Source organism: Hypanus sabinus, chromosome 12 (genome assembly GCF_030144855.1).
Source record: "Hypanus sabinus isolate sHypSab1 chromosome 12, sHypSab1.hap1, whole genome shotgun sequence".
In the NCBI taxonomy this organism is placed as follows: domain Eukaryota; kingdom Metazoa; phylum Chordata; class Chondrichthyes; order Myliobatiformes; family Dasyatidae; genus Hypanus; species Hypanus sabinus.
The window spans coordinates 20,311,082-20,332,083 of NC_082717.1; the positions used below are offsets into that span (position 1 = coordinate 20,311,082).

General features: G+C 40.4%; 1 protein-coding gene across 2 annotated transcripts in view; it reads right to left on the reverse strand.

The window, feature by feature from the left end:
• Window positions 1–21,002, reverse strand: part of ttc27 (tetratricopeptide repeat domain 27) — a 250,402-nt gene that overhangs the window by 116,535 nt on the left and 112,865 nt on the right. The window lies entirely within an intron of this gene.

Here is a 21,002-nt window from a genome sequence, read left to right on the forward strand (position 1 = left end):
ACTATATGTGCTGTGCTTTGCACCTTGGCCTTGAAGGAGAGATGCCATCTGTGTGTAGCCCCAGGAAGCATTTCTGATTCTTTAAAGGTATTATGGAAAAGGGTACCAGTTGATGTTGGAAAAAATACTTCAAAGCTTTGTTAAACTTAGTATCTAACAAGACAAGAGAGATTAATATGATGCAACATCGGTTCTCTGCAGAGAGAGTTTACACAGCAACTGTTCTGCCATGATTATTCTAAACACTAGTGCCAAAAGGTTGCATCCTCAATCTCCCTCACTACTCCCTGCACACTCATGACAGCATGGCTAAAGTCTGCTTGAACTCCATTTAGAAATTAGCTTTAGTGGACCCCATCTCAAATGATCATGAGTCAGAGTACAGGAAGGAAATAGAGAGCTTAGTAACATGGTCTAACCACACAGACTACTGCCAAGAAAGCTGACCAATGCCTCCACTTTCTTCGGAAGCTAAAGAAATCTGGCATGTTCCCTTTGATCCTCATCAGTTTTTATCGATACACCACAGAAAGCATCCTGTCTGGATGACTAATCACTTGATGTGGTAACTATTCTGCATGTGATTGCAAGAAACTGCAAGAGAGTTGTGGGCTCAACTCAGCACATTAATAAAACCAGCCTCACCTCTAAGAACCATACTCAAAATGCTGGGGGAACAGCAGGCCAGGCAGGATTTATGGAAAAGAGTACTCAATGCTTCGGGTCAAAATGTCAACTGTACTCTTTTCCATAAATGCTGCCTGGCTTGCTGAGTTCCTCCGGCACAGTGTGTGTGTTGCTTGGATTTCTAAAATCTGCAGATTTTCTCTTGTTCATCTCCATGGGCTCTGTCTGTACTTCTTGGTGCCTCAGTAAAGCAGCCAGAATAATCAAAGACCCCACCCATTCCACACATTCTTGCTTCTCTGCTCTATCAGGCAGAAGATACAAAAGCCTGACATTATGAGCCACCAGTCTCAAGGACAGCTTCTACTCTGCTGTTATGACATTATTCCATAGTTCGCTGGTTTGCTAACATGGACTCCTGACCTCAAAATTTATCTTGTTACAATCTTGTACCTCACTGCCTCCCTGCTCAGCACTTTCTCTGTAGCTGCTGTGCTTTACAACTGCTTCCCCTTGCTTTATCTCAATGCACTTGCACTGTGTAATAATTTGATCTGAATGAACTGTGTACAAGTCAGGTTTTCCACTGTAAATGCCACAATAATAAACTAATTCCAATTAAAAGTTAAAAACGTAATTCTTTGTAATGTATTTATCTGCAACAAAAGCCTCTAATCTCCAATATTCCTCTATACAATTATATAGAAACCCCTGTGGTTTGGCATCTGGTTCATTGGGTGTTAAATTCCAAGTTCCCTTTCACCGGCTGGGGTCCTGATTCCCGATTCTCACTTTTCCAATCAGCCAGGCCCTGATTTCTGCTCTCTCTTTCATTCCCTGGTGCACGAATTCCTACACTCTCTTGAGTTTAATGTAGTTCTGTTTCACTACAGTCCCACGAAACTCACCATTTCTATTTTCTACCCTCCTTATAAACTTAACAGGTTGGAGTAAGAATAAACCATAAGATATAGGAGCAGAACTAGGCCATTCAGCCCATTGAGTCTGCTCCACTATTCAATCACGGGCTGATCCAATTCTTCCAGTCATCTCCACTCCCCTGCTTTCCCATCATACTCTTCAATCCCCTAGCTAATCAAGAACCTATCCATCTCTGCCTTAAATAGACCCAATGACTTGGCCTCCACAGCCGCTCCTGGCAACAAATTCCATAGATTTATCACCCTAAAGTAATTTCTCTGCGTCTCAGTTCTAAAAGGACATCCTTCAATCCTGAAGTCATGCCCTCTTGTCTGAGGATACCCTACCATGGGAAATAACTTTGCCATATCTAATCTGTTCAGACCTTTTAACATTTGGAATGTTTCTATGAGATCCCCCCGCACCCCCCCATCATTCTCCTGATCTCCAGGGAATACAGCCCAAGAGCTGCCAGACGTTCCTCATACAGTAACCCTTTCATTCCTGGAATCATTCTTGTGAATCTTCTCTGAACCCTCTCCAATATCAGTATATCCTTTCTAAAATAAGGAGTGAGAATACTCCAAGTGTGGTCTCACGAGTGCCTTATGGAGCCTCAACACCACATTCCTGCTTTTATATTCTATACCTCTAGAAATGAATGCCAACGTTGCATTCGCCTTCTTCACAACTGACTCAACCTGGAGGTTAACCTTTAGGGTATCTTGCACAAGGACTCCCAAGTCCCTTTGAATCTCTGATAGAATAACATCTGATAGTTTAGAAGAGGCAGTGGCAGGAATTGAACCCAGGTCGCTGTTACTGTAAAGCAAACCAGTGACGTGGGTTCAATTCCCACCGCTTCCTGTTAGGAGTCTGTATGTTTTCTCTGTGACCATGTGGGTTTCCTCCAGATGCTCCAGTTTCCTCCCGCAGAACAAAGACATACCGGTTAGTAGGTTAACTGGTCATTGTAAATTGTCCCATGACTAGGCTAGGATTAAATTGGAGGACTGCTGGGCAGCGTGACTCGGAAGGCTGAAAGGGCCTGTTCTGCTCTGTATATCAATCGATCAATCAATCAATAAATATCTAGGAACCAATTACTACCATAGACCTGAACATGTAGGATTAATGGAGTTTTAATATATAATCAAAATTTGATTTTCTTTATCATGCAAAATGGAAATAAAAACTCACAAATGCTTTGTATGAATTTGGCACAACAAGGGCAGCTAGTTCCAATGAATTGATAACCACTTTGGAGACAGTGGCTTTGAAGTTATTGAAATTGAAATAGAATTGAAATACCTCTAGAAATGCCAAATGTTAAAGAGAAGTTACCCATGTACTGCTTTTTTGTTCCCCATTCAGCCTGAAATAAACAAATGCAGTAACATAATGTTGTCCACATCCCCTCAGTAAGGATTTAACCCAGCGGTATGAGTTGAGCAGCCCTACTAAAAGGATGCCTCAGTCTTTGTGGGAGTTGGATAGTGTAATTTTCAAAGGATATGGTGCACCCCCATCAAGAGTCCAAACCTTCAAACCACATCTGACATTTTGCTCCCAGAATAGAGAAAATCTAATTCTGACCATGTATCAAAACTCTGTTAATCCATCATGCTCAGGTCTTTGGCAGTACTGGATTCTCATATTTTCTAGACTACCAGAGGTTATTCTATTAATACTCAAACCACTTCATATACATAAAGAATGACAATAATTTTTTTTTCTCTCTCTATTCATTGGGTGGTGGAACTTTTTATAACATATAACATATAACAATCACAGCACGGAAACAGGCCATCTTGGCCCTCCTAGTCCGTGCCGAACCCTTAATCTCACCTAGTCCCACCTACCCGCACTTAGCCCATAACCCTCCACTCCTTTCCTGTCCATATACCTATCCAATTTTACCTTAAATGACACAACTGAACTGGCCTCTACTACTTCTATAGGAAGCTCATTCCACACAGCTATCACTCTTAGAGTAAAGAAATACCCCCTCGTGTTTCCCTTAAACTTCTGCCCCCTAACTCTCAAATCATGTCCTCTAGTTTGAATCTCCCCTACTCTCAATGGAAACAGCCTGTTCACGTCAACTCTATCTATCCCTCTCAAAATTTTAAATACCTCGATCAAATCCCCCCTCAACCTTCTACGCTCCAATGAATAGAGACCTAACTTGTTCAACCTTTCTCTGTAACTTAATTGCTGAAACCCAGGTAACATCCTAGTAAATCGTCTCTGCACTCTCTCTAATTTATTGATATCTTTCCTATAATTCGGTGACCAGAACTGCACACAATATTCGAAATTTGGCCTTACCAATGCCTTGTACAACTTTAGCATTACATCCCAACTTCTGTACTCAATGCTTTGATTTATAAAGGCCAGCGTTCCAAAAGCCCTCTTCACCACCCTATCTACATGAGACTCCACTTTCAGGGAACTATGCACAGTTATTCCTAGATCTCTCTGTTCCTCTGCATTTCTCAATGCCCTACCATTTACTCTGTATGTTCTTTTTAACTGGATTCTTTCATGTTTCTTGGTTTGTGGCTGCCTGTAAGCAGCCAAATCTCAAGGTTGGATAATTTATACATATTTTGATAATAAATGTACTTTGAACTTTGAAAGGTATTGGAATTTTTTTACCTAATATATACAATGTACACAGTCCTCAGCTGGTCTCACCAGGATAGGGCATTGGAGTAAGTAAGAGAAAAAAAATAACATTTTTTAATCAAAACTAACTGGAGATAAGAAACACCCAGACACAGGGGAGTACAATGCTGCCAATACTTTCAAGTGCCATCCAAATGTCCTAAGTTTATATAAATATGATTTACTCACAAATGATCCTATTTGAATAGTCAAATGGGAATTCAGTGTGGCAATGTAAAAAAGCCAAATTTTCTGACTTTTTAATAAAATATGCTTTATGTCAGAGCATTGTAAAGTGGGTAGAATTAGCTGAATACACTGGAAAGGGAAAAAAGAAATGTCTGAGGAAACAGGGTAGTTACAGTGCATGGGAAAAAAGAGATAGCTTCCTACACATCCTGTTATTCCAATCACAAAGGGACTCCATCTCCTATGTGAACAATTTTGTTCACAAGGAAGTCAGCACTATTCGTCATATGCTCCCAACATCCTTTAGAACCTTGAAAGAAATTCTCATATTAGACTGCTCCAATGTATTTGAGATAATGGTTAGTTTGTGGATGTAAAACAATCCATCAGTAATGAAGTTGAAAACATCATTTATCAGAAATTGTGTCACACACAGTCTTCAACTTCTGTAAGTTGTGGTTCTGCTTGTGCAATTTATATATTTACTTTGCATTACAATGCATCATTCACTTGGCTTAAAGTAGTCATTTAAAGCCATAAAGGCAAAAGAAATGTACAACTTAATTGACAAACTATTGTAAACAGCCAATGCCATAAGCATTGCAAATTTCACTGGCATATGTTGTGAGATTTATTGTATTCTGGCAGCAGTACAATGCAATACATAATAAAAAAAAACTATAAACTACAATATGAAATATATATATATAGTACTGTGCAAAAGTCTTAAGCAGACACACACACACTTATATAGATATATATCTAAATAAAAGCTAGGGTGCCAAAACCTCTTGTACAGTACTGTAGTAATTTTATGTATTGCATTGTACTGCTGCCACAAAAAAAAACACAAATTTCATGACATATGTGAGTGATGAATCGGTGAGACCGATTCTGATCTGGGTCTCTATTGTGGACTGATAGTAGGAAGGGGGCAGGGAGAGGGGAATCATGGTTTGGAAAAGGAGAAGGTAGAGGGGAGGGAGTGGGAAGCATCAGAGAGATATTCTGTAATGATTAATATTTGGAATAAAATCACACTGCCTGGTATCTCAGGGCTGGATGTGTGTCTGCAATCGTGCCACCCCCAGCCTTAGCACTCATTCTCTACCAGCTGTCCCACACAGATTCCGCGGCGCTCCACCCTCACCATTCCCAACATCCTCTGCTCCCGTCAGATTTACAAACTCACTCTCTGCTCCATGTTGACAAATACAGTACCATGCAAAAGATTTAGACACCGTAGCTATATATGTGTGTGTGTGTGTGTGTGTGTGTGTGTGTGTGTGTGTGTGTCCAAGATCTTTACAAAGTACTGTATAAGTAGTTAAATAAGTTGTCCAATAAGAGAGCAAAATAAAAAGGAAAAAATAGCGAGGTAGTGTAGATGGATTCAATATTCATTCAAGAACCTGATGGCAGAGGGGAAGAAGCTATTCCTAAAATGCTGAGTGGGTTTTCAGGCTCCCGAACCCCCTCCTTGATGGTAGCAATGAGAAGAGGGCATATGCTGGATAATGGGGGTCCTTAATGATGGATGCTGCTTTTTTGAGGCACCACATTTTGAAGATGCTCTCGCTGCTAGGGAGGCTAATGCCCATGATGGAGCTGGCTGAGTTTACGACTTTCTGCAGCTTTCTCCGATCCTGTGCAGTGGCCCAATTATTACAGCAAATAATAGAGTGTGCACTTCCACCATGTAGGAAGGGCAAAAGAATTGGAGGAAGGGGGAGGGGAGCATTTCAATACGTAGTAAGCACTGCCCAAGTTCCATTGATAAACATTATTCAAATAAGTGGACCTGAAGATCAGATACAAGAGCAATTTGGTCAATACTTTATTCTAATCAAGAGGAGAAACATCATCAGGCAAATGTAATTCAATGTTTTATTTTCTCTATTACCCAGCCTCCTGAAAGGCAAGTCTTGCAATCAGACAGCACCTTTCATGACTGAGGACTTGGAAAATCACTTCATAGCCAACTAGGTATTTTTAAATATATTCACTCTTGTAATGTAGGCAAAGTAGCAGCCAGTTCATGAAACTGCTGATTCAGTTCCAAACCATGGTGAACAATGGACTATTTTGTATGGTGCACCCACTAAAATTAATGTCAAGTCTACAGCATTTCAGACTCTGTTTTTCTAGACAAGAAGCATCTGTCCTCGGTAAGATTTCCTAACCTTGATCCCAAAGCTAAGAATAAAAATTTCATGAATCTATATTACTCAGTTATCAGTGCAGCTTTGCAAACTAGTCCACTCAATATAAACACAACAGATTTTGCAGATTTTGATTTCGCTGGAAATCAAGAACAACACCCATAAAGTGCTAAAGGAACTCAGCAGGTCAGGCATTTATGGAAGGGATCAAACAGTTGACATTTTGGGCAGAGGCTCTTTGTGAGTACAGATGAAGGGTACTGGTCTAAAATCTTGCCTGTTTCCCTCCATAGATGCAGACTGACCTATAGCGTTCTCCAGCATTTTGTGTACCACTGAATATAATGCCAACATAACCTCAATTCTGAAACAATCCCTCACTCACAGAGGTCTGTTTGTAGCTAGGATACCATAATATGAGACTCTGGGAGCTGTGATAAACTTAAGAGGCACAGTGGCAAAGCAGCTGGAATAATGCAATTACAGTGCCAGAAACCAGCAATTGGAGTTCAAATCATGCTGCTGTCTGTTAGGAGTTTGGTTGACAGCATGGGTTTCCTCCAGGTGCTCCAGTTTCCTCCTACATGCCAAAGATGTACAGGTTGGAGCTAATCAGTTGTTGTAAAGTTGTAGGTAAGTTAGCACCACATATATCCACAACCTACAGACTCACTTTCAAGGACATGACAACTAATGTTTTTAATATCATTTATTCTACTATCATTTGCTTTCTTTTTGTATTTGGACAGTTTGTCAGTTTTTGCACGTTGGTCATTTGTCAGTCTCTGTGTGTAGATCTCCATTGTATTTCTTACTGTGAATGCCCACAAGAAAATGAATCTCAGGGTAGTACATGATGACATGTACATATTTTGACAATAAATGTCCAGTAACATTTGTGAACTGCTCCCAGTGCCACCTCAGACTGCGTTGGTCATTGATGCAAATGATGCACTTCTCTGCACGTTTTAATGTTTCCTAGTACATGTTACAAATAATACTAATCTTTTTCTTTAATCTAGTTACTCTCTAATCTATTACTGTCTTATTTCTTGTATTGTCCCCTATCATTAATTTTTCAATAGCATTTTGCTTCCATATACATTTCCAAGGTGGTCACCTTCCACACTACAGTGGATTCCAGTTAACTGTGACACATCGGGACCAGTACATTTTGACCCAATGATGCTGCTGCCCCAATTAGTGAAATAGTTGAAAAGGTATAAAAAAGACTAACTGCCATTTAACTGAGTAACAAATTATGTGTTTTAAGTGAAATACAGAGCAAATTAGAACACTATGAACTAGAACATATTAGAGCAAATTAGAACATATGGCCCTTGTGGCTAAAGGGATCAGGGGGTATGGAGAGAAAGCGGGTACAGGGTTCTGAGTTGGATGATCAGCCATGATCATACTGAATGGCGGTGCAGGCTCAAAGGGCCGAATGGCCTACTCCTGCACCTATTTTTTATGTTTATGTTTATGTTACTATCAATACTACAGTATCATAAAACTGCCACATACTTTTGGTTAACTGTAAATGAGCAAAATTAGCAGAGACCACTTGTGCAGAGAGTGGATCGCCTTCAAACAATGTTTTCAATGATCGCATATTCCAAATCTTCATTTTAATTGTAACATTCAAGATGATGGGAGATACCTTCAAGTTCTCTGCAGTTCCTAACTTGTTGAAGTAGTGAACTCCCTGCCGCTTCTGGCAACTCCAAGCCTAAAAGCTTGAAACTGCAGTGAGCAAAACAGTTCTGAATTGTCTTACTGCTTGTTTCTCACCAACTATCGGTGTGAAAAATCACCGCTTTTTGAACATAAACACACAAGTGATCCTATTTGAAAACTGTTTGCTCGAAGCACGGTGTCTAACAGCCAAATGACAAGCACACAACTAAGGCTAGTTAGAAGATGTTTGGCCACGGATGGCTTGCCCCAATTAAGCAGCATAGTGTTCTAAATAAATTAAGGGAATCCTGGCTATTTTCTTGATTTGCTTTTACTCTTAAAGAGTCAAATAGCTGCCAAATAAGCAGTTACCCTGATTAACTGATGGCCCAATTAATCGGAATCCACTGTATATCAAAATATTAACCCAATTTTCATTATTGAAGTACTGAGGCAAGATTTTCTGCTGTTAATCTGACTGTATATAACAACCAGATCTTGTTTCAGCCAATTTAAACTGAAAATAGTCTGTGAAGCACAAAATTGGAAGAGTCTCCAATTCTACTTTAATTCACTTTGTTGCTCCATTCAAGTGGAGATTGACGGTACAGATGTTGGCTCTCAGTATTATTCAATAGGTCCAAGTATTTTAACTGCTATATAAAAATCAGGAAACCAAGCCTGAAATGTAAGGAAAACAGATCTTCCATACTCAGGATACATGTGAGTGAATCAACGGAGATAATGAGCAGATTTGTTGAAGAATCAAATATTCATTTATCAAAATTAAATTAACACAAACTTGGTTTTCTTTCATTATTTTGCACTATTTGTTTTGTACTTCATGGTAATTTTGTGTCTTTGCACTGTGATACTACCACTAAACAACACATTTTTACATCAGTGATAATAAATCTAATTCTGAAATGCAGCTCTGCAAAAAAATTGCTTATATCTGAAACAGTGAGTGGCCTAAGTTTTATTCGGCTGGAATATCCAGAAGCATTTAGATATTCCATTCCTTTTCCCAGGGTGGAAAAGTCAAATACTAGCAGGCATAGGTTTAAGGTGAGGGTGGAAGTTTAAAGGAGATTTGAGAGGCATATTTCTTTCACATGAGGAATGGTAGGTGTCTTAAAGGCACTGCTGTGGTGGGGGGGGGGTATTGTGGAAGCTAATTTGTTAACAGCTTCGAAGAAACATTTAGAAAGGCACATGAACTGACAGAGAACAGAGGGATGCGGATCAGGCACTGGTAGATGGAATCAGCTTTTAGACAGACTTATGAACTGGCAGGGAATAGAGGGATACGGATCACACATTGGTAGATGGAATTAGTTTAGTTTGGCATCATGGCTGTTGCAGACATGGCCAAAGGGCCTGTTCTTGTGCTGTAATTTTCTATGTTTAATGTTTTAAGTCTAAGGAAACAGCTGCAGGCTCATTGTGTACTTTGGGTGTTACAATTAAGAGTTCGCTGACGTTGTGCTTTAGATTCTTTTAATTAGAAAGTGCTTAACAACTTCTGCAAATCAACAAAACTCATGTTAATACAATGACACCCAGATGTGTATGGGGCCAAAACAGCAGTTTAAAATCACTTATCTACAAGATTAAAATCTTACCCTCTTGTGCAATTATTATATGTCAGCACACAGACTGCTTTGATCTACTTCCTTGATGGCTCAAAAATTCTTCGTGTTATTCTATATTCCAATTATTTCATGTCTTTGAGTACTCACGTACAGTATGGACCTTTTTTATGCACTACAGAAGTTCCTATGCAGCAAACTCCACTCTGCAGTGGATAACTATATGCACCATCAATTTACAGGTCATATCACTCAGGGACTTGGGCTATATACATATATTTTTGCAAGACGTGTAAGATGCTGGATGAACTCAGAAGGTCTATGAAAAAGAGTAAACAGTCAATGTTTCAGGCCAAGATCCTTCTATTGGATTGAGGATATATTCACTGTAGAAATTTTTTTTGTTGTTGTGTGACCATGTGTTTACTACTATCTTATATGTGCTATATGTGCCTTGTGCTGTGTATGACCGTTGTTGCTGTGTTTGCACCTTGATTTCAGAGGAAAGCTGTTTCTCTTGGCTGCATTCATTGGTACAGTCGGCCCTCCTTATCCGCGGGGGATTGGTTCCAGGACCCCCCGCAGATACCAAAATTCCCTGATGCTCAAGTCCCTTATTTAACATGTATCAGTGTGGTGCTCTTTAGGACCCAGCCGAACCCCGGACTTTATTTAACAGTCTCCACGCGGTAGACATTAGGACCTGGCGGCGCAGCTCTGAATCCGCAGTGTTTCTGTTCACGAAAATAATCACGATTGCATTTGAAAATAAGGTGGAAGTAATAAAGCGATCGGAAAGGGGTGAAACGCCATCGGTCATTGGAAAAGTGTTAGGCTACAATTGGTCAACAATCGGAACAATTTTAATGGAGCATTTGAAAGGCCCTGCCCCGATGAAAGCTACAGTTATTACTAAGCAACGCAGTGGTTTAATTATTGAAATACGTATGTTTCTTAAGTGTTTTATATGCATAGAAAGGTAAAATATGTACTATATACTAAGAAAAACGTTTGACTGACTGACTCTAAATAATACCGGATGTACCTGTTCCTACTTCAAATCCGACTTAAAGACGGACTCAGGAATGGAACTCATTCATAACCCAGGGACTGCCTGTACTTCTAAGTCATTTCTAGATTACTTATAATATCTAATACAATGTAAATGCTATGTAAATATTTGTTATACTGTATTGTTTAGTGAATAATGACAAGAAAAAATAGTCTGTACATGCTCAAGCAACGAGTGCTGGAGAGAGAACTTCTGGGTTTTCCCGATCCGTAGTTGGTTGAATCCGTGCATATGGAATCCATGGATAAGGAGGGCCGACTATTTACGTATGGTTGAATGATAATTTAACTTGAACTTGACTTAATCTTAAATCAGAACCAAAGTTTGATTACTGTTAGAATGATTTTTGAGTTTAGGTCATTTACACTTAGCAAATGGCTTTGGCTACTAGTCTTCTGTTCCTTGACAATGCGTTGTGGATTTAATTTGGAACAATGCACTTCCTAAAGCCTGTGAATCCCAGTCCACAGACGACGCTGGCGTCTATGGGATGGATGCGAATCAGAAGGTGTTAAGTTTGCATGTAGTTTCAAAGAAAGCATTATCTATACTTTGTAAATATGGAAATGTCCTATAAGTTTAGCATGTAAAATAGCAGGTAAGTGTATTGTGGATTCAGTTTGGAACAATGGTTTTGGAACGTGATAGAGGTGTACAAGATATTACGAGGAATAGACAGAGTGGACAGCCAGTGCCTCTTCCCCAGGGCACCACTGCTCAGTACAAGGGGATATGGCTTTAAGGTAAGGGGAGGGAAGTTCAAGGGGGATATTAGAGGAAGGTTTTTCACTCAGAGTGGTTGGTGCGTGGAATGCATTGCCTGAGTCAGTGGTGGAGGCAGATACACTAGTGAAGTCTAAGAGACTACTAGACAGGTATATGGAGGAATTTAAGGTGGGGGGTTATATGGGAGGCAGGGTTTGAGGGTCGACACAACATTGTGGGCCTGTAATCTGCTACACTATTCTATGTATTATGTTCTAACAAAAGCCGGCGCCTGTGAGATGAATGCAAATAAGGTGTGAAGTTTGTCCTTTGTGCTTAGCAAATAAATATCCAGCCCCACATTGGGCCAGCAGACCTGTGTGTTTCTGTAAGATGCCTGCTGTACCTTGTTTTGTCGAATAAAGAAGCTGCTTTGTATCTACCAGTAACTCTCTCCAGTGATTTCATTCACGCAACAATTACAGCATCCAAAGAGGCTATTTGTCTATTAAGTCCATACCAGCTCCACTTACGAGCAATCCAGCTAATTCCACTTTGTCACCCTGTTCCTACACTCCTACAGACTTAACCCGCTAGCATTTGACTTTTCTACCCAGGAAAAAGACTCTGAATATCTAAATAATTTTGGGTATTCCGGCCGATTAAAACTTAAACCACTCACTGCCAATCCAAATCCAACGTCTAAGCCCTACAAATTCTGTCTTTTAAAATTCTTATCCAGCTCCCCTTTGAATGCTACAATTGAATCTGACCACAACAATGTATTCCCGACACAAACTACTTGCTATGTAAAAATAATTTTCCTCATGTCACTTTTCTTTCCTTTACTCATCATTCTGAGTTTGTGAATCTCCGATTTTGAGGCCCCTGCTTCCTTAATATCAATTCTATAATCTTCATAACCATAAATATGTCTACTACAGTTCCTCAAGATATCTTCTACATAACAGATGGTCTTACTCTCTAGAATTATTTTAGCAAATCTCCCCCTTGGTTAATATCTTATCTCTGATACCCAGATCAATACTCTTTGGCCAACTTGTGCTTTATGACTTCCTTAGTTAATGACAATATCCCCGTTTTTAATCCCAGAAACCCATATGCTTTAACCACTTTCAAAAATATGCAGTCTCTGTGTTCTTGACCCACTCGTAAGAGTAGTCACATTTAGTTTATATTGTCAAAAACACAGAAAAACCTAGAGCACAATACAGGCCCTTCGGCCCACAATACTGTGCCGAACATGTACTTACTTTAGAAATTACCTAGGGTTACACATAGCCCTTTATTTTTCTGAATGCCATGTACCTACCAGGAGTCTCTTAAAAGACCCTATTATATCCACCTCCACCACCGTTGCCGGCAGCCCATTCCATGCACTCACCACTCTCTGTGTAAACTACGTACCACGAGATCTCCTCTGTAACTACTTCTAAGTACCTCAAAACTGTGCCTTCTTGTGCTAGCCATTTCAGTCCTGGAAAAAAGCCTCTGACTACCCACACAATCAACGCCTTTCATCATCTTAAACACCTCTATCAGGTCAACTTTCATTGTCCATCGCTCCAAAGAGAAAAGGCCAAGTTCACTCAAACTATTCTCATAAGGCATGCTCCCTAATCCAGGCAATATCCTTGTAAATCTCCTCTGCACCCTTTCTATGGTTTCCACATCCTTCCTGTAGTGAGGTGACCAGAACTGAGCAAGGTACTCCAAGTGGACCAGGGTCCTACAGCTGTAACATTACCTCTTGGCTCTTGCACTCAATCCTGCGGTTGATGAAGGCCAACTCATTGTATGGCTCCTTAACCACAGTTAACTTGTGCAGCAGCTTTGAGTGTCCTATGGACTCGGACCCCAAGATCCCTCCGATCCTCCACACTGCCAAGAGTCTTAGTATTAATACTATATTCTGCTGTCATGTTTGACCTACCAAAATGAACCATCTCACACTTATCTGGGTTGAACTCCATCTGCCACTTCTCAGCCCAGTTTTGCATCTTATTGACGTCCCACTATAACCTCTGACAGCCCTCCACACTACCCACAACACCTCCAACCTTTGTGTCATCAACAAATTTATTAACCTATTTGTCTGCTTCCTCGTCCAGGTCATTTATAAAAAATCACAAAGAGAAGGGGTCCAGAACAGATCCCTGAGGCACACTACTGGTCACCGAACTCCATGCAGAACATGACCCGTCTACAACCACTCTTTGCCTTCTGTGGGCAAGGCAGTTCTGGATACACAAAGCAAGGTCCCCTTTTTATTCTTCTTACAAGGTCTCTTTTTATTCTTCTTACAAAACATAAAACTTCATATTTCTCAGCACTAAATTTCACCTGCCTATTCTACCACTCTCTTTTTCCATCTCCTTAAAGTCTATTATCATTCTTCTCAGCTCACTATGCTTCTGAATGACTTCCCAGTCCCATTCAGACTTGTATGTCCATGGTCTCCTCTACTGACAGAATGAGGCCACACTCAGGTCAGAGGAGCAACACCGAGCAACACACACAAAATGCTGGAGCAACTCAGCCGGCCAGGCAGCTTCTATGGGAAAGGGTACAGCCGACATTTTGAGCCGAGCCCCTTCAGCAGGACTGGAGAAGAAAAGGTGAGGGGCTGGATTCCAACATCTACAGATTTTCTCTTGTTTGTGACCTCATATTCCATCTGGGTAGCCTCCAACTTGATGGCATTAACATCAAATTCACTTGTTTCATTGCCCCCCTCCTCCTCCTTCCTTTCTCCATTTCCTATTCTGGTTCCATTATTTCCCCTTCTCTTGTCCTCACTGGCCTAACACTTCCCTCTGGTGCCACTCCTCTTCTTTTCCACTGTTCTCACCCATTAGATTAACTCTTATTCAGCCCCTTACCTCTTCCACCCATCACTTCCCAGCTTCTTATTTCACCTCGCACCCCTGCATTCCCCCTCAACGTGGTCTCACTTATCCACCTGCCATCTTGTACTCCTTCCCTCCTCCACACCTCATTCTGGCTTCTTCCCCCTTCCTTTCCAGTTCTGATTAAGCGTCTCAGCCTGAAACGTTGATTGTTTAATCCAGTCCATAGATGCTGCCTGACTTGCTGAGCTCCTCCATCATTTTGTGCGTATTGCTATGCTTCCAAGTCTTGTTTACCAATTGAAATACCAGATTCAGTAAGAAGTAGCATTCATATAGTTTCAGTTACTTGTATCTGTTGCACAACTGCAAGGCGTTTAATTCTGAAAATAACATTTTCTATATCTGGCTTAGGAATGTGTTTCGGAGTGGCAGAAACTTTCCACTGCAGAAGACTTACAATGCTGAAAGAAAAGTTGACTCACAGTGTATTCAAGTGGTCATAAGTTTAAAAGTCAGTTTTTCAGATGTGGGGCACATAAGCAAGATCCCATTTATTGCCTGTTAATAGATACCCAAATCCATTGCAGAACTACTTAAGTAAAGTTAGTCAACCCACAGGGTGCAATACAATGGTTTTTGCTTTTTTTTTGCTATCATTTATTAGATTCAATTTCAATGCTTGCTACAAATGAAGGATTTGAACCCAACCTCTGGGTTGCCGCCTCTGGTGGACTGTGTCCTCTCCAGGGCGCAAGCCTGGGCGGAAATATTCGAAGAACCAGCTGTTGCCCACGCAGCTGGCTCCCCCTCTCCACGTCACTGATGTAGTCCAAGGGAAGGGCAAGCGTCGGTACAGCTTGGCACCAGTGTCGTTGCAGAGGTTGCCAGAGTGAAATTGTAAACAACATCAACCTGCCGTAGGGACCCCGGCTCCAGATTTCTTCCTCAGGGTTTACTCTCGAAGCCTTTCCTATGGGTGGGTATGGCTGCAAGGCAGCGGAGATTTAAAATCGAGTTTTCCTTCTCCATTAGGAGTCCTGTACCAAAACAACTATATAATCATATCACACAATGTAGCTGCTTCTCGCACCATTAATTTGGCAGTAAATTGAGCTCTGAAAAGGGGCAGACCCCTTAGAGACCAAAACATCTCTTCAATCATTATAAGTAACCAGTGATCTTTCAAATCTATAAATGACAAATCAGAACATGCAGACCATTCTTTAAATGAGTGTACAAGGGTATGAAATGCAAAGTATTCTTATAGCTGGTATGGGCAAAAAAAAGGTAGCTGCAGAGCCTAGGGTAGCAACACCATTCAGACCACTTGGCTGCATAGTTCCAGCACATTCTCCCATTCCTTTCCCAGCAATGTTGTTCAGTCTTCACACTTCTGACTCAAATTAGCAGGAATGACTCACTTACACAACCTTACACACGTCATTTTCGTTATCTAGTTATTGCCCCCGTTTGGCAGTATATGTTGAACTTAGCGAAACTACCGTCACGTTCATTTCCTTATATTGACGCCACATCCTCATAACAAATATTTATTATTTTGTTTGATGCTGGTACCCAGCTCCAGAGAAACCGGGAAAGACTGAGCACGTCATTCTCTACAGAAGCAGTGGACAATGGCTACTCATACAACTGTGAACAAATTAAATCAAGTAAATATTAGCTCTTGGCACAATCAGCATACTATTTGGCAGAGAATGTTCATGAAGCAAACTGAAGATCGATTTCTCTTTGAAAGCAGTATACGGTCGCTCCTATCTGCATCTCCTATCTTGACACCTATCTGCATACTCTGACCACATTAGTTCTTCCAATATATCTCCTGCTGAGCGGGACTTCCTTAGTTATGTTACTGCTTTGCACATCTGCCCAAACTCTACTGCAAACAGACCCCTGAATCCTGAAATCCTTTAAGAATCGTCCCCATGCCAAACCCTACACTTATTTCTCATCCATACCCTTCAATGTTCAAAGAAACATCATATTCTACACATGTAAAGTAAAGGCAACTGCTCACCACTGTTTCTGCTCAGTGCAAAGTACCGTGATTTGGGTAAATACATGGAGAGAACGACACCACAAGTTTTAACTGATGTCAATTACCATTAGACATGTAGATGATTGAGGAAAAGTGAAACGGGATACTGATTCGTTCGTTCATTATGTGCCGCCTCGTATGACATAGGTGATTATGGTCATTCTAAATGAATAGAAGCATGTCACAGAAAGTTTACAGAGGATTTGTAAAAAGTTTACAAATGCTGGAGGAACTCAGCAGGTCAGGCCACATCCATAGAAAGGAATAAAGATTCAACATCCAGTCCTGATGATGGGTCTCAACTTGAAACTTCGACTCTTTATTCCTTTCCATAGATGTTGTCTCACCTGTTGAGCTCTTCCAGCATTTAGTGTGTGTTACTCTAAGATGATACATCGTGGGTAAAAAAAAATCAGAATAGATATGAATTGCAGTATGCTTGACAATGTGATAAAGTAGAGACCTGCAGAATACAGCTAGACCAGGACTTAATGGCAGTATGTTGCAGATCAGGCCTGCATTTGAAAGAATACTTGTGTTTGTCCTCAGGCTCACACCACAGAAATATTGGAATTTTCCCATTTTATTGATTTACATTTTATTCTGATGCAGCAGAGATGATGCCAAGTAAAAACTGAATTAATGGATCTTGTGCCAAAATTCATAGCTACAACTACTTGTTATTCTAATTAAGCTTTTGCCATTCTCTTTCATACTGTCAATCAATCAAGATGGAACATGCTATGTTTCCATTTACCAAAGCTCACTTCATAGAGACCCTGCAGCCAGAGAAGTTGCATCGTTATCCCATCACTTTGGTGTGATCTTAAACCCTCAAGAAATAGCAGTCAAGAGTTGTGAACTATCCTGCCAACTCATTCCCTAACAATGAGTAATATTACTGACATTGATCCCATTGTTTATTCATAGGTCAGAAGGGAGTCAGCGACCATATGTGGTGGTTTGGTTGCTGACAGTGGAGAAACATTAACATAGGCTGTAGTCTCAGAGATAATTCGTCATTTACAACATAGTTATTATCACAGATAATACAAGTTCTTGTTAATTAATAAGCTAATTTATTCACTGTTTGAATTCCCACTTAACATTCAAGCAACGATATGACCCTTCTAACCAACTTCTCAGCGTCTTTACTTAATTTCTGCAGTCATGAATGATTATAGCTGTGATGTTAGTTTACTTATAGTTCTGATGGTGGGTGGTACTTCAAGTTTTTAAGAGAACAAATTTTGCAACAAATTGCAGTGTTCAACTCACTTACTGAGATGAGCCTCTTGCAATAACTCTACACATGATAATGGCTGTGATGTTATTTTACTTAGATTACTGATAGAAAGTTTGAAAGAGAACAAATATTGTACCAAATTGCAGTGTTCAACGAACTCACTTACTGAAATAAGCCCCTTACAATAATACTAAAAGTCATACTTTGATTAATGATTTGCACGCTCCTGTTTAGATCGCTAATAAGCTAAAAGAGACTATTTTGTACTCTCTGAGGGTAAGGGGCACCGATTTACTGCTGTCGTGATGTAATCCTGTTATACCTTTACAACTTCTACAATAAATCTACAGACATTTTATACTCATAGATTGGCTCAAGGGATTCCATGGAATGTTTTCACAAATGTAGATCTCATCAAGAGGACTTCATTGAAAAATAAATCACACCAAGATAGCAACCATGGAAGTATAAATCAGTTATCTGTTTAAGCATATTGCCAATAGCTAGTTAACACTGGTGGCAAATTGCAGCAATTTAAGGAATCAAATGAAACTAAGATAATACGGTTGTTTGCTCTAGACAAATCAGCTCATCTCCCCTCCCTGATGGAAAACACAAGAAAGGAAAGGATGCAACAGTGGTTGAGAAGACAGCTGTGGCTTGATCAAGATGCAGTGCCAGGATCTCATCTTGTGGCCTGCAGGCTAGATTGTTCCAACTTGAGAGGCTGAGAAGCAGACTTCAGGGATATACATGTGGGTCTGTAATAAGAGGCAGCCCTGGGAACTATATTTAAGGCTCTCAGCTCAGGATTCCAGATGTCTCTTGACCGACAGCTACAGACACCATCTCTCTGGCTGTGATTGTTAAAGACAGTTCATTCAAGAGCCACCCGAAAGCACTCTGTAGTAACAAGACACTTTGCAACACAACACAAATTCATCATGGACAGTACCCTTCCCAGCATCCAGGATTTCTTCAAGAAGCAATGCCTCAAAAAGGCAGAATCCATCATTAAGAACCCCCATCACTCAGGACATGTCCTCATCTGATTGCTGCCATCAAGGTGGAGGTACAGGAGCCTGAAGGCACACACTCAATGATTCAAAAATAGTTTCTTCCTCTCTGCCATCAGATTTCTGAGTGGACATTGAAACCATAATCACTACCTCAGTATTTTCTCTTTTTGCACTACTTATTTAATTTAACCTTTTAAAATATATACATCCACACTTCTTACTGTAATTTATAGTTTTTATTATGTATTGCTGCTGCATAACAACAAATTTCATGATAAATGCCAGTGATATTAAACCAGATTCTGATTCTGATATACAGGTGTTAGCCTAATCTTTTTTTTATCCACAGTTTATGGACACTACAGTATACCCTGCTTTAGAAGTTCTAAATGATTTCACTGAAGCATCTAACAACCCCTCCTCAATCCAACAATTGCCCTGAAATCCTTTTTTGCCACTCCCCTTCACTTCTCTATGCAGGCCATCTTGCCTCTCCACCCTCAGTCTGGATGCAGGCTTTCAACCTGAAATGTTGACAATTTCTTTCCTCCTACCAATGCTGCCTGACCTGCTGAGCTCCTCCAATGGACTGTTTGTTGCTCAAGATTCAAAATACATTTAATGTCAAAGAATTCCCACATCTGCACTCCTTTGGATAAGTCCATGGAGTTTTTGCCAGCCTGAAACATCTGCTGGAACAATTCAGTGGAACTCCTGATACAGGTTCTTATCCTCAAAACATCGTCTATTTTACTGCCTCCACAGATGCTGCTTAAGCGAGTTCTTCCAGTAGTTTACAAAGAAACATGACATGAAGTAGGAAAGGCTACTTCAGATATATGGTGATATAATACCAAACAAAAGTCTGAAAGAGAAGTTAAGATGTGGAAACAGATATTAGAAATAGAAACATAGAAAACCTACAGCACAATACAGGCCATTCCGCCCACAATGCTGTGCCGACCATGTACTTACTTCAAAGATTATCTCAGGTTACCCATAGCCCTCTATTTTACTAAACCCCAGGAGCCTCTCAAAAGACCTAATAAGTAAAAAGAAATCAGCAAAAACTGGCAAGTTGGGTCAGAGTGCAGAAACATGTTAAAAGGTTAAATTTAAAGGTGCCACATATAAAAATATCTGTTGCATTCACAATAAGATAATGAAGTGATGACATAAAAGCGGTTTTAAATAGAAGTACGACATTGCAGAAGAATGGGTGCGGGAAGCTAAATATCCAAAGCCATTTGACATTTAGGAAGCATGGGAGAAAAGGAAAGGGAAGTAAAATAGTGCTGTTAATAAGAGGGGCCTTTAGTACAGCACTTCGGAAAGATCTTGACTCAGCAGACCGCAGTTCAGAATTAGTATTAGTTTAAGTGGAGTTGAGAAGCAGCTGGGGTGGCAGGGAGGCAGAAAACATTGGTGGAAATGTATTACAGATCTCCAGTCATTGCAATAGGGCACAGTATAAATAAGGTGGTGTTGACAGTGATTACAAAGGGATCTTGATCAGTTAGAGAAGTTTGCCAAGGAGTGACAAATTAATTTCAATACAGATTAAGTGTGAGGTGATGCAATTTGGGAAGTCAAAACAGCATAGGATCATTGAATGGTAGAGCTCTAGGGAGGGTATCAGAACAGAGGAACTTAGGGGTACCAGTGTTTAGTTCATTGTAATTGGCATCACAAGTAGATAGGGTGATGAAAAAGGCATTTAGCATGCTGGCCTTTATCCATCAGGACACTGTGTGTAGGAGTTGGGTCATCCTGTTGTAGTTGTACAAGTCACTGGCGAGACCACACTTGGAGAAATGGGTACTGTTTCATTCACCCTGTCATAGGAAAGATTTGCTTAAAGTGTAGAAAAGAATTACGAGGGTGTTACCAGAACTAGATGGCTTGAATTACAAAGAGATGCTCTAGCCAAGCTAGGCCAGGAGAACAAGGACAACTTTATACAAATGTTTAAAATTAGGAAAGGCATGGATACAACCTCCGCCCCACCCCCGGCTAGGGGAGACCAAAATGAGGGGGCATATATTTATGGTGAAGAGCAAAGATTTAAAAGGATTCGGGCTGAAACCCTTCTATATATGCTGCCCGGCTTGCTGAGTTCCTCCAGCATTTTGTGTGTGTTGCTTGGATTTCCAGAATCTGCAGACTTTCTCTGGTTTCTGAGGAAGAATT